This window comes from Barbus barbus (assembly GCF_936440315.1).
Source record: "Barbus barbus genome assembly, chromosome: 8".
Lineage (NCBI taxonomy): Eukaryota > Metazoa > Chordata > Actinopteri > Cypriniformes > Cyprinidae > Barbus > Barbus barbus.
Genome location: NC_136736.1, coordinates 29,757,501 through 29,767,324, shown reverse-complemented (window position 1 = coordinate 29,767,324; position 9,824 = coordinate 29,757,501). Strand labels below are relative to the sequence as shown.

Genomic DNA, 9,824 nt, shown 5'->3' with positions numbered 1-9,824 from the left:
ATTATGGAGATGTATAATGGAGATGGTGAATGAGACGAATAATTTGTAGAAGAATGATGAGTAGCCTTCAGCACAGAAAAACTGGAGCAACAAAAACACTGAATGGAAAACTGAAGAGGCACAATGATGATAGAGAATCTGAGAGAAAATGTGTGTCTGCTGTAGTACAGCTGTGCACGGTGGGAATGGAGGAGGATGGAGAGAAAGAGAGACAGAAAGAGAGGGGGGGGTGAGAAAGAAAAGTGAGCAGGAAACTAGTGACTAGATCAGAATATCACACGCTTTCCATACAATTTCTCAAATATATAATGTAAACTACAAAAAAAAAGTGACCGCACTGTATTTCTTGATTTGTTTCTTGCTTCGCTTATGTTCCAATGCTTTTGATAAAAAACAAATATCATCTTATATATATATATATATATATATATATATATATATACATATATATTTTTTAAATACAATTTTTTTATTATTATTTTAAAACATTTTTAAAACTATTGGTTGATTAATTGTTTTTTGGCCAGTGTGGTCCAACCTAGTTACTGTTATCGGTAAACCTCTAATATACAGTATAAGCTGAAAATATATGGGTTGCAAAGAAGTTCAAATAAGAGAGTTTTGATTTATGTTTTTGTGGTTACTTCCATTTGTGTTACTAGAATATTCTAAACAGTGTATTTACAATATATTATTTTATTTTATGAGGTATTTTATGTTAAAATTCAAATCATAAATCTTGTTGGAGGGGGCACATGTTTGATATCCTCTGGCAGTTTTCTGTTAGAACCCACAACATGACCCTTATTAAGAGCGCTTGCTGCAGCTGTGCATGTGTTTAATTGTTATGCATGCTGGTCACGTTCTCTCTGATTCAGATGACACGACATTTAATAAGCGCACATGGTCACACAATATCTAATTTCTCCCTAGCTGCCTCTTAGTGCAGCTTGATTAACTCGTTTTATGTATTTCAGAGCTATATAGCTTAAACATGAGACTGAACTGAATATTTAATTTCCGATTTGTGTATGTTTGCATGGAGATGATTTCAGTGTTCTGTATCTGACAGCTGACAGTTAGTTGGCATCTCTAAGAACATGTGCTGGTGGCAGCATCCCCCCAGCCCCCAACCACACACAAACATGTAAGAAACTGTCATAGTGCCTATCAGTGCTCACAATGAGAACTTTGATGGATGATAGCTGTGAGCCGGTGAGTACAGAAACAACATTTTCAGGTAAAAAGAAAAAAGGAAAGAATAAAAGAAAGTTGCTGAGCCAGTGCATAGAATACTGATATTATTTTGTACTCCAGATGTGCAAAGAATATTTATCCCTTATGGAAATTTAAAGCTGCAGTCCGTAAGTTTTGCCTCTTTGTCGCCATCTCTGTTTGAAAACCTGGAATTGCAGCTACTTGCGGAAGTATCTAAATACATGTAAATGTAGGTATTACTCAGTAATTCCTGAGATCATTCATATGAATAAGCATGATTTATATTTCATGAACCTTGCTTCATTTTAAAACACTGAAAGTAACTATAGCTTGCAATTCAGAACAAGACTGGGATCTCATATTCTGATTGCAGCTATTCAGATGTTGAATCGCTGCAAACTCATATATGGTAGCATAATTTATATAATAATATATATATATTATTTAGAGATTGTATAAAGAATGTGATTATAGAAAAAGAAATATAGTTCCTGCATTTTTTTTAAATCGGTTGAGTGAATCATTCAATGACCAGTGTTGGGGAAAGTTACTTTTAAAAGTAATGTATTACAATATTGCATTACTCCCTAAAAAAGGTAACTAATTGCATTACTTGGTTAATTTTTATGGAACGAAATTTGTTACTTTTTGCATTACTTTTGTGTTACATTGTCTCATCTTGGACTTGCTTGTATGTTTTGAATATTCAAAATGTTCTATTTTTTGCAAATGTAAAAGCCCTTTCACACCAAAAGTAACACGAATAAGCCTCAGGTTGAAGGAAATGTAAATTCAAAAGGCTCAAACAAATCTCTCAGTTGTGCTGCCATTCTAGATTGCTTGAAGAATAGGGCACTAGAGAATAAAGTTCAAAGCTTTCTTCTCCATCACACAAAATACTAATAATATATACTAATATCTGCTTATTAGTATGGTTGAATTGGATCATTGAAGCAACGACACTGATTAATCAAATTGGATTAAATTCCGGTGTATGGGTATGATCCCCCTCAGCAAGGGGTGGGCGATATGGCATAAATATCTTGATAATATTTATGTTCTGTTAAAACAGCTCAGACTTACACTTTAGTCTGGGACTAGGCTTAAGCCTTGTCTGTGAAACCGGGGATGCTTTTCTGAGCGCACACATCCGAAGCACGTGCACAGAAACCGGCTGTCAAAGGGCATGTGAGTACTAAACTAAGTTCTCTTTCATGTCTTACTGTGCTTAAAATGTCAAATAAACACAAGTTCATGTTAAAAACACACACAAGTTACAAAAACACAGTCGGTTATATCTGTGAAGGTAAACAGCTAGGAAAGAAATTGCATGTTTATATTAGATCTGTGTATTGAGTGACAGTAGCATATACAGTACCTATACTGCTGTCTACATTGTTAATATATCCCAAACAATAAAATAAAAGCAGATAATCACTTGCTCTGGATTGAATAACGGATTTAGATTTGCTGCTTTTAAATGTTCTAGCCGAAGATAAACATGGTTTGTGTGCGGTTCACTCAGGGCAGGGTACCTGCTAATACGGCATTGTCTGTCAACAGCCGTGGGCGGGGCCTGTGCAAAGTGACATCACATTTTACCGATTCTGCAAATGGCTTGTTCTGAGAAACTGCTTATGATTTATGGGGAGTAGAAAAAAGGAGCAGGTGGATTTTTATCATTATAGGGTGTTTGTGTACACACACTGCCAACACACATTTATGTTCAAACAACATGTATAAATGAACTTCGCATAATAGGTACCCTTTAATTTAAAGTGGAAAAAAAGTAGAAATTTAAAGTGGATCTGGAAAATTAGCAGTATGTTTTTGAGCACGGTTGACCTAAATTCTGCAGGAATCTAGATCTTTAAGGTCTTGATTTCACTTTCACTTCATGATTTATACAAATTATATAAAGATATCAGCATCAAACACATAGTGGTTAGTGTGGCTATTTTTTTTTTTTATTAAATATGCTTTTAAATCTAGTAAACTTTTCATTTTTGAATTGACAAGTGCCACAATGTTGTCTCGTATGTGACAATATTTAATATGAGTATCCGGTATTTTCTATCCATGCTCGATTCATGAAGTAATAATTTTTTGAGTCAGTTCCCTTCAATTATTCAAATGGTGTTATCAAGATTCACGGCCACATTCTAGCATACTACTCTTAATAATTTTAAAATGTATTTTTATAATTGTAAGAGTAGTAGGCTATGCTAGTATGTGGTTCCACATTCAGAAGTCCAACATACATATTCCTCAAGCAGTTTTCTGTGAATGTGCAAGACTTCTGCTACATTAGCCACAGAAATAAGGAGAAGAATAAATGAAATAAATGGTCAATTTTTACAACCCAGTGTGTTTATAATTAATGCAATACATTTAAAATAATATGGTAAGAAACACCAGTTTTTGATATCAAGCAGCAAAACGAGCTGTTATGTACAGCTAAAATTACCTGGAAGCAGATGGCACTGGAAGCTAGACACATTAAATTTACAAATGTTCATGCCCGCTCTTACGGGACAAATAAGGTGGATACTTGGCACAGAGAGAACAGGAAGAACGCTGAATGAAATTTACATTTAAAGACTTCTATTAAAGGGTTACTCCACCCCAAAATTAAAAGTTTGTCATTAATCACTTACTCCCATGTCGTTCCAAACCCGTAAAACCTTCGTTCGTCTTCGGAACACATATTTTGGATGAAAACTGGGAGGCTTGTCCCATTGACTGCCAAGTAATTAACACTGTCAAGGCCCAGAAAAGTATGAAAGACATCGTTAAAATAGTCCATCTGCCATCAGTGGTTCAATCTGACTGTTATGAAGCAACGAGAATACTTTTGGTATGCAAAGAAAATAAAAATAACAACTTTATTCAACAATTCCTCTCCTCCGCGTAAGCGTAGCATCATTTTGGAGAATATTCGCTGGACACAAATAGCGTACGCTGTTCTGCGTATCCGTGTGGTGCGGCTGACACAGAACAGCGTACGCAGTAAAAACATAGTTGTTTCATGTGTTTAATTGAATAGTTTTGGAGATATTCTAACACATATTAGGTCAAATTACAACTTTTATTTATAAAAAGTAGTTTAAACGTAGTAGAAAGCTACTTTTGTCATCAATAGTTTTTTCCCCTGTAGAGTAGTTGTTAGCTTATGCTAGCTACATTTTTTTTAAATACTTTGCCAAGAAAAATACCTAAACTCTTTGAATGCATTACAGAGTTCTTAAAGCATCCTTCCTCTGATTGACTAAGAGGCACAGAGGACTTGTTTGCCCCACCCTCCCCAGCCGTTTCACGACAATGGGCCTATCGTGACGGGAAACTGGTCAATCTACCTGTCAATCTCCTGGTGGAGGGTGACATTATCTCTTTACGCCCTGGCAGTGAAGCGCCAACTGAACTACGAGGAATTCAGGTTAGAGTACATGAGACACTTAAATGAATAGTTCACCTGAAAGTGAAAAGACATGTGATTTTCTTCTGTAGCACACAATGAGAATGGGCAAATAACAGAATTCAAATTTTGTGTGAAATATTATTATGAATAAATACGGCTATGTAAATACGTTTTGCGTACAATCCACCCAAGTTTATACTATTTTCAACAGATAAATGTAATTATTTTCCAAATTGTCTGATTGGAGCTAAATTACTTTTACTTTGTACAGAAGCATAAAATGAGACCTTTGAGTTGTTTATTTTAATTTTTTTGGTTTGTCTCTGGTTTACGAGGACAGGAAGAGGAGCATGTTGTTTTATCCCGCCGTGATGTGTTTAGTCATCTCTCCTCTCCCCCTTCGCCATTGGATAGTGGAAGGCCCCGCCCACATCGTTTGCTCCAACCACAGCTCTTTAGGGTAACAAAGACTCCAGCGGCTGAGGTGGTTCAGTATGTTTATTTATTTATTTATTTTCCCCCTTTGAATAATATTTCATATTTAATGTAGTTCTCAATTATATGTTATGGAAGTATCAGATGTTTCTCCTAAAGTACAAGTGAAAGAGAAAGGGTTTCAGCTAACAAGTGCCATTGTGTTCCATTGGTGTTCTTGTACTCACTTTTGAATAAGAGTCTTTTGATGTTAGCTCATCTATCAGACACAAAACAGAGATCCTAGAGAGGGACTTAAGAGCTTAAGGACTGCATTCAATATGATATCTCATCATTACACCACCATCACTGGATCAGCTTGTAACAACATGACAGAAATGATCACAGACAATGGTAAAGCATATCCTATGCACTTGAACTCCTAAACTACAGCTCCCGAATGTTCACAAGAGCTGGATTTATGGATAAAGGCCCAGAATTTGACATGTCATCTCTTTTATAATTATCTTTTTTTTTTACTGAATTACTGTGCAAAGTTTACAAGAAAGAGGCCCAGCGCCTTTTGTGCTGGTAAGACTTGTTTTTTATTATCTTTTCACATTTTGACAGATGCACTTGACAGATTTTTTTTTACAAGAAGTGACTAACATTGCATTCAAAGTATTTGTGTAGTATTTGTGAATTTCCATATGCTACTCTTCCTAAAAAACAAGGTACTGTTTCTTTTTTGATAGTGGTAATATATGTAATGAATTGCAATAGCTTTTTCACTGTCTATGAAAATGGACATTTAAATATATATAAATAAATAACTTCAAGAGCTGTATGCTATGTTTCTTTTTATCCCTGGCATATGCATTTGTTTCTATTCGGTCAGTCATCCTTCGTCAAATCTTTCTGACCTTCATTTTCCAGGTGCTGCTTCTGATGCTGAATCTGTTGCATATTTTGTTTGGCGCTCCTGGTGTGGGACCATGGCCTGTCACACTCCTGCAGCTACCTGTAGGATCTCCAAAAACAGTCATACACAAATGCTCACCAGTGGATCTTCTGCAGTCAACGGGTGCCGTCAGAATGAAAGTCCAAAGAGTTGATAAAACATCACAATAATTCACAAGTACTTGTACTTACTTGTGGATTATTATGATGTTTTTATCAGCTGTTTGAACACTAACTAGTTATCCCTTTGTTAAGCTGTGCGTTATATTTTTTGATGCCTTATTTCACAGAAATAAAATGTAACTTTGTGAAAAAAAAAAATTCTTAAGTGTATATTTAAAAATATTGACCAAAACATAAAAATGCATCCGTATCAAATACATGAAATGTTGTATTTCAGGTGAATGGTGTTTTGCCACTGTTGCCCCTGACTTTCCCCCTGCTTTGGGTTCTTGTGTGCATGTACGGAGAGGCCCGTGTTCTTTTACAGATGGGCTCACAGCCAGAGGACTGGTGGGTATGTTCAATAAAGAGGAAACCACACAATAGCTGCCTGTATATTTATTGCTTACAACTGTAACCATGTGAATGGATGTATTGCTGGTAATGATTTGGAATGCCAAAAATGATTTCCCCATTTCATTGAACAGGAAATGTGGAATTTGACCTGCAAGAAATGTTACTCAGTGTTCTTGTCAAACATCGACACTCTGCCACACTGCTAGTTTGCTACACAGTCTGGGATCTGTAACTGTAAGTGCAAAAGACTTAAGGCACAATTAAATATATGCATGCCATTGCATTCAGTAATCAACTGGCATTTGCAAACAAATCGTCTTTAAAATAATTGCCACTTGTTTTTATATTTTATCTAATGCAATGACATTCATACCTTTTTACGTGTGTGTATTCATTTGGCGTTATAGCTTACCTGCTGTACAGTACGTTGCATTGTGTTTTTCTGCGCTACATGCGCTGAGTGATGCTGGGGCAGTAAATGTCATTCTATCTCTCTCACAGTAATTCCATACTGTAATAAGAGCTTTTGAGTGTGTACCAGAATGCAGTTTGTCACAGTATCAGTATGCAAGAATATTTATGAACTAATGTGAACTTTGTTTGCTCTGCACTTCTTATGATTACATTTCTGAAAATGTCTTTATAAATATAACAAAACAGTGCGATGACACACGGGTGCAGTTTGATGACACATGCTGGCAGCATCACGCCCCCTCTCTTCGGCCTCTGGGATTGACTGTACAGTTGGTCCTCTGTGACCCTGGAGTCGCCATACTCCGCCTCTCCGACCACCTGACCCATGCTGCGCTGGTGCGCACTCGACCCCCATGTCAGCTGGTCCGCCCACCCTGGGGCCTCTGCCATCTACCGAGGATTCTGGGTAAAGCCAGATGAGAGAAATAGTGGTGATTAATGCTCCAGGGAAATGCACCTTTTGTCAAGGTAGTTTCACAACTGTGAGAAAGCAAAAGCATCAACAAAAAGGTAGTGTAAAAGTGAAGCCAGAGTAAAGAGAAAGGGATATAGTGTGTGTATCACTAGCAAAAAAGTATCAGTAGTGTTTCTTCATATGTACTATGGTAAAACCATGTTTCTGGATATCAGAAGCAAGGTATATTAAGTACCATGGAGCAACGTACAGTAAATACCATTATTTACAGAAAGCACTTTCTTTGTTTTTTGGACATGTCACCATTTTGTAAACATGTACCATGGTATTCTTGGAAATACCTTGGAACATTATGTACACTACTATTTTTTTGAAGGATCATGTGACTCTGAAGACTGGAGTAATGATGCTAAAAATTCAGCTTTCCCATCACAAGAATAACTTACATTTTAAAATATACTTAAATAGAAAATGATTTTAGATTGTAATAATATATTTATTTATTGTTTTGCATTTTTACTGTATTTTGTATTTTAGGAAAGCTCCAGCGTAAGAGACAAAAACATTAAAATAAACAAAAAAAATAAATAAAATGTACAGAACCCAAACGTCTGATTCGTTTGAATGGTGTGGTATATTTCCCATTACAAAAAAATACTGGCATGGTATTTTTAATATTTAACATGGTCGTTATATAGCATTGCAGAGTTATTTAAAAATATATATATAATGGTAGTGTCATGGTTGTTGTTTGATGAGTGTCTTGTAACCTGAAGTCTTTCATATTTTCCAATAATAAATATCCAGCAAAACTGCATTGTAGTGGTGACAGTGTATATATGCAAATCTTCAGGCTTCTCCACCTCTGCAAAGGAGCCTTTCGAGCAGAGAATGAGTGTGGCAGCCTACACCCTGCCCTCTATCTCCTGCCCTGGAGACCCGGGGATCATTGCTCCACCTTCTGTGTCAATGAGACGGCTTCCTTTCTCACATCTCATAGCACTGCTAGTGCACCACACTTACACCGGTGAGCACACACACACACACTATATAAATACACTATTTATACACATGTATAAATGCATCAACATCCCTGGATGTTTGTGACATTACAACATCACGGCCAATAGTAAACAGTTAATATGTTAGAAAAAGATTGCTAGGATGTTATTTATTGTATACTGTGCATCGTGAACAGTATGTAAGTATGTAAGGGATAACGTACAGCCAACTGGTCATTAGTGGAGGTTTTTTTTATGATAATAATCTGTAGATTATACAATATCCCACTTATTGCCCAGCTGCATACAAAATAAATAAGTGGACATTAATGTAATACTTAATATTTCTTGAAATTATTTCTCATAAATGTTTAAATTATTATTATGTGGGAGGAAAGAGACCATGAGACAAGACACATGAAACTAGAACTGAAATTTTATAGGATAGCATAATTTTATTAATATTTTAAATTAGATTTTATTTCTATATTTTCAGTTTTTCAGTTTAATTTCATATTTTCATTCTATGTTTTTTTTTATATTTAGGTTTTATTTTTATCATATTTGTTAATGTATTTATTTCAGTTAGCTGTCAAGACAACCTCATTTTTATTGAGGTTTTATAAGTGTAAATTTCCATCAAGTAAACATTTTAACTCTTGGGAATTGGATCAAATAATCAAGAAACAGATGTTAAAAATTGCAGCTGATATTACTTCCCGGTCATTTGTCACATTACACTGTCAAGCTGATAGCATTGCATTATGGGACATTACATTTACATTTATTCATTTAGCTGACGCTTTTATCCAAAGCGACTTACAATTGCTATATATGTCAGAGGTCGCACGCCTCTGGAGCAACTAGGGGTTAAGTCTCTTGCTCAGGGACACATTGGTGTCTCACAGTGGATTCGAACCCGGGTCTCTCACACCAAAGGCATGTGTCTTATCCACTGCGCATCTGATAGCATGATGCAGAAAATGTGCGCCCTAGTATGCAGTAAGGTGGTATGAGTCATGTGTTATTCTGAGCATCTCTTGCAGTAAATGTGTTTGAGATCCACAGTTTAATAATTTCACAAACTGTCTAATATTCTGTTTCTGTCTAGCATGTTTCATATAGAGTACAATATGACGTTTTTGTCATAAGGTGATCTTCAGTTGTTCTCATATGGCTCGGCTGACATAAGTTTGGGTGCATGCACTGAATTCTGGGATGGAGAGGATATTCAACCCCTCACAGACTCCAACAGGTCTGACTTCTATGTAGAGTCATGCTGTGAACTCTGTATGTGTGTGTGAGTGTGTGTGTGTTAGAGCTCCTGCTGTGACCACATCTCTCGTTTCTGCTTCATCCTGCTGCTCTTAGAAAGTCAGTGAACAGTTCCTATCTAGCACATTTA

At 36.1% G+C, this 9,824-nt stretch overlaps 1 pseudogene across 1 annotated transcript in view; it reads left to right on the top strand.

Annotated features, from left to right (window-relative positions):
* The first annotated feature begins 53 nt into the window (after positions 1-53).
* LOC306874340 (transmembrane protein 94-like) overlaps positions 54-9,824 on the top strand; it is a 19,964-nt pseudogene continuing 10,193 nt past the window's right edge. The window contains exons 1-9 of the transcript in view: positions 54-229; positions 4,492-4,654; positions 4,977-5,128; positions 5,605-5,641; positions 5,987-6,073; positions 6,411-6,527; positions 7,190-7,409; positions 8,272-8,445; positions 9,572-9,674. The product of the transcript in view is annotated as a transmembrane protein 94-like (transcript). The remainder of the gene's footprint in view (positions 230-4,491; positions 4,655-4,976; positions 5,129-5,604; positions 5,642-5,986; positions 6,074-6,410; positions 6,528-7,189; positions 7,410-8,271; positions 8,446-9,571; positions 9,675-9,824) is intronic.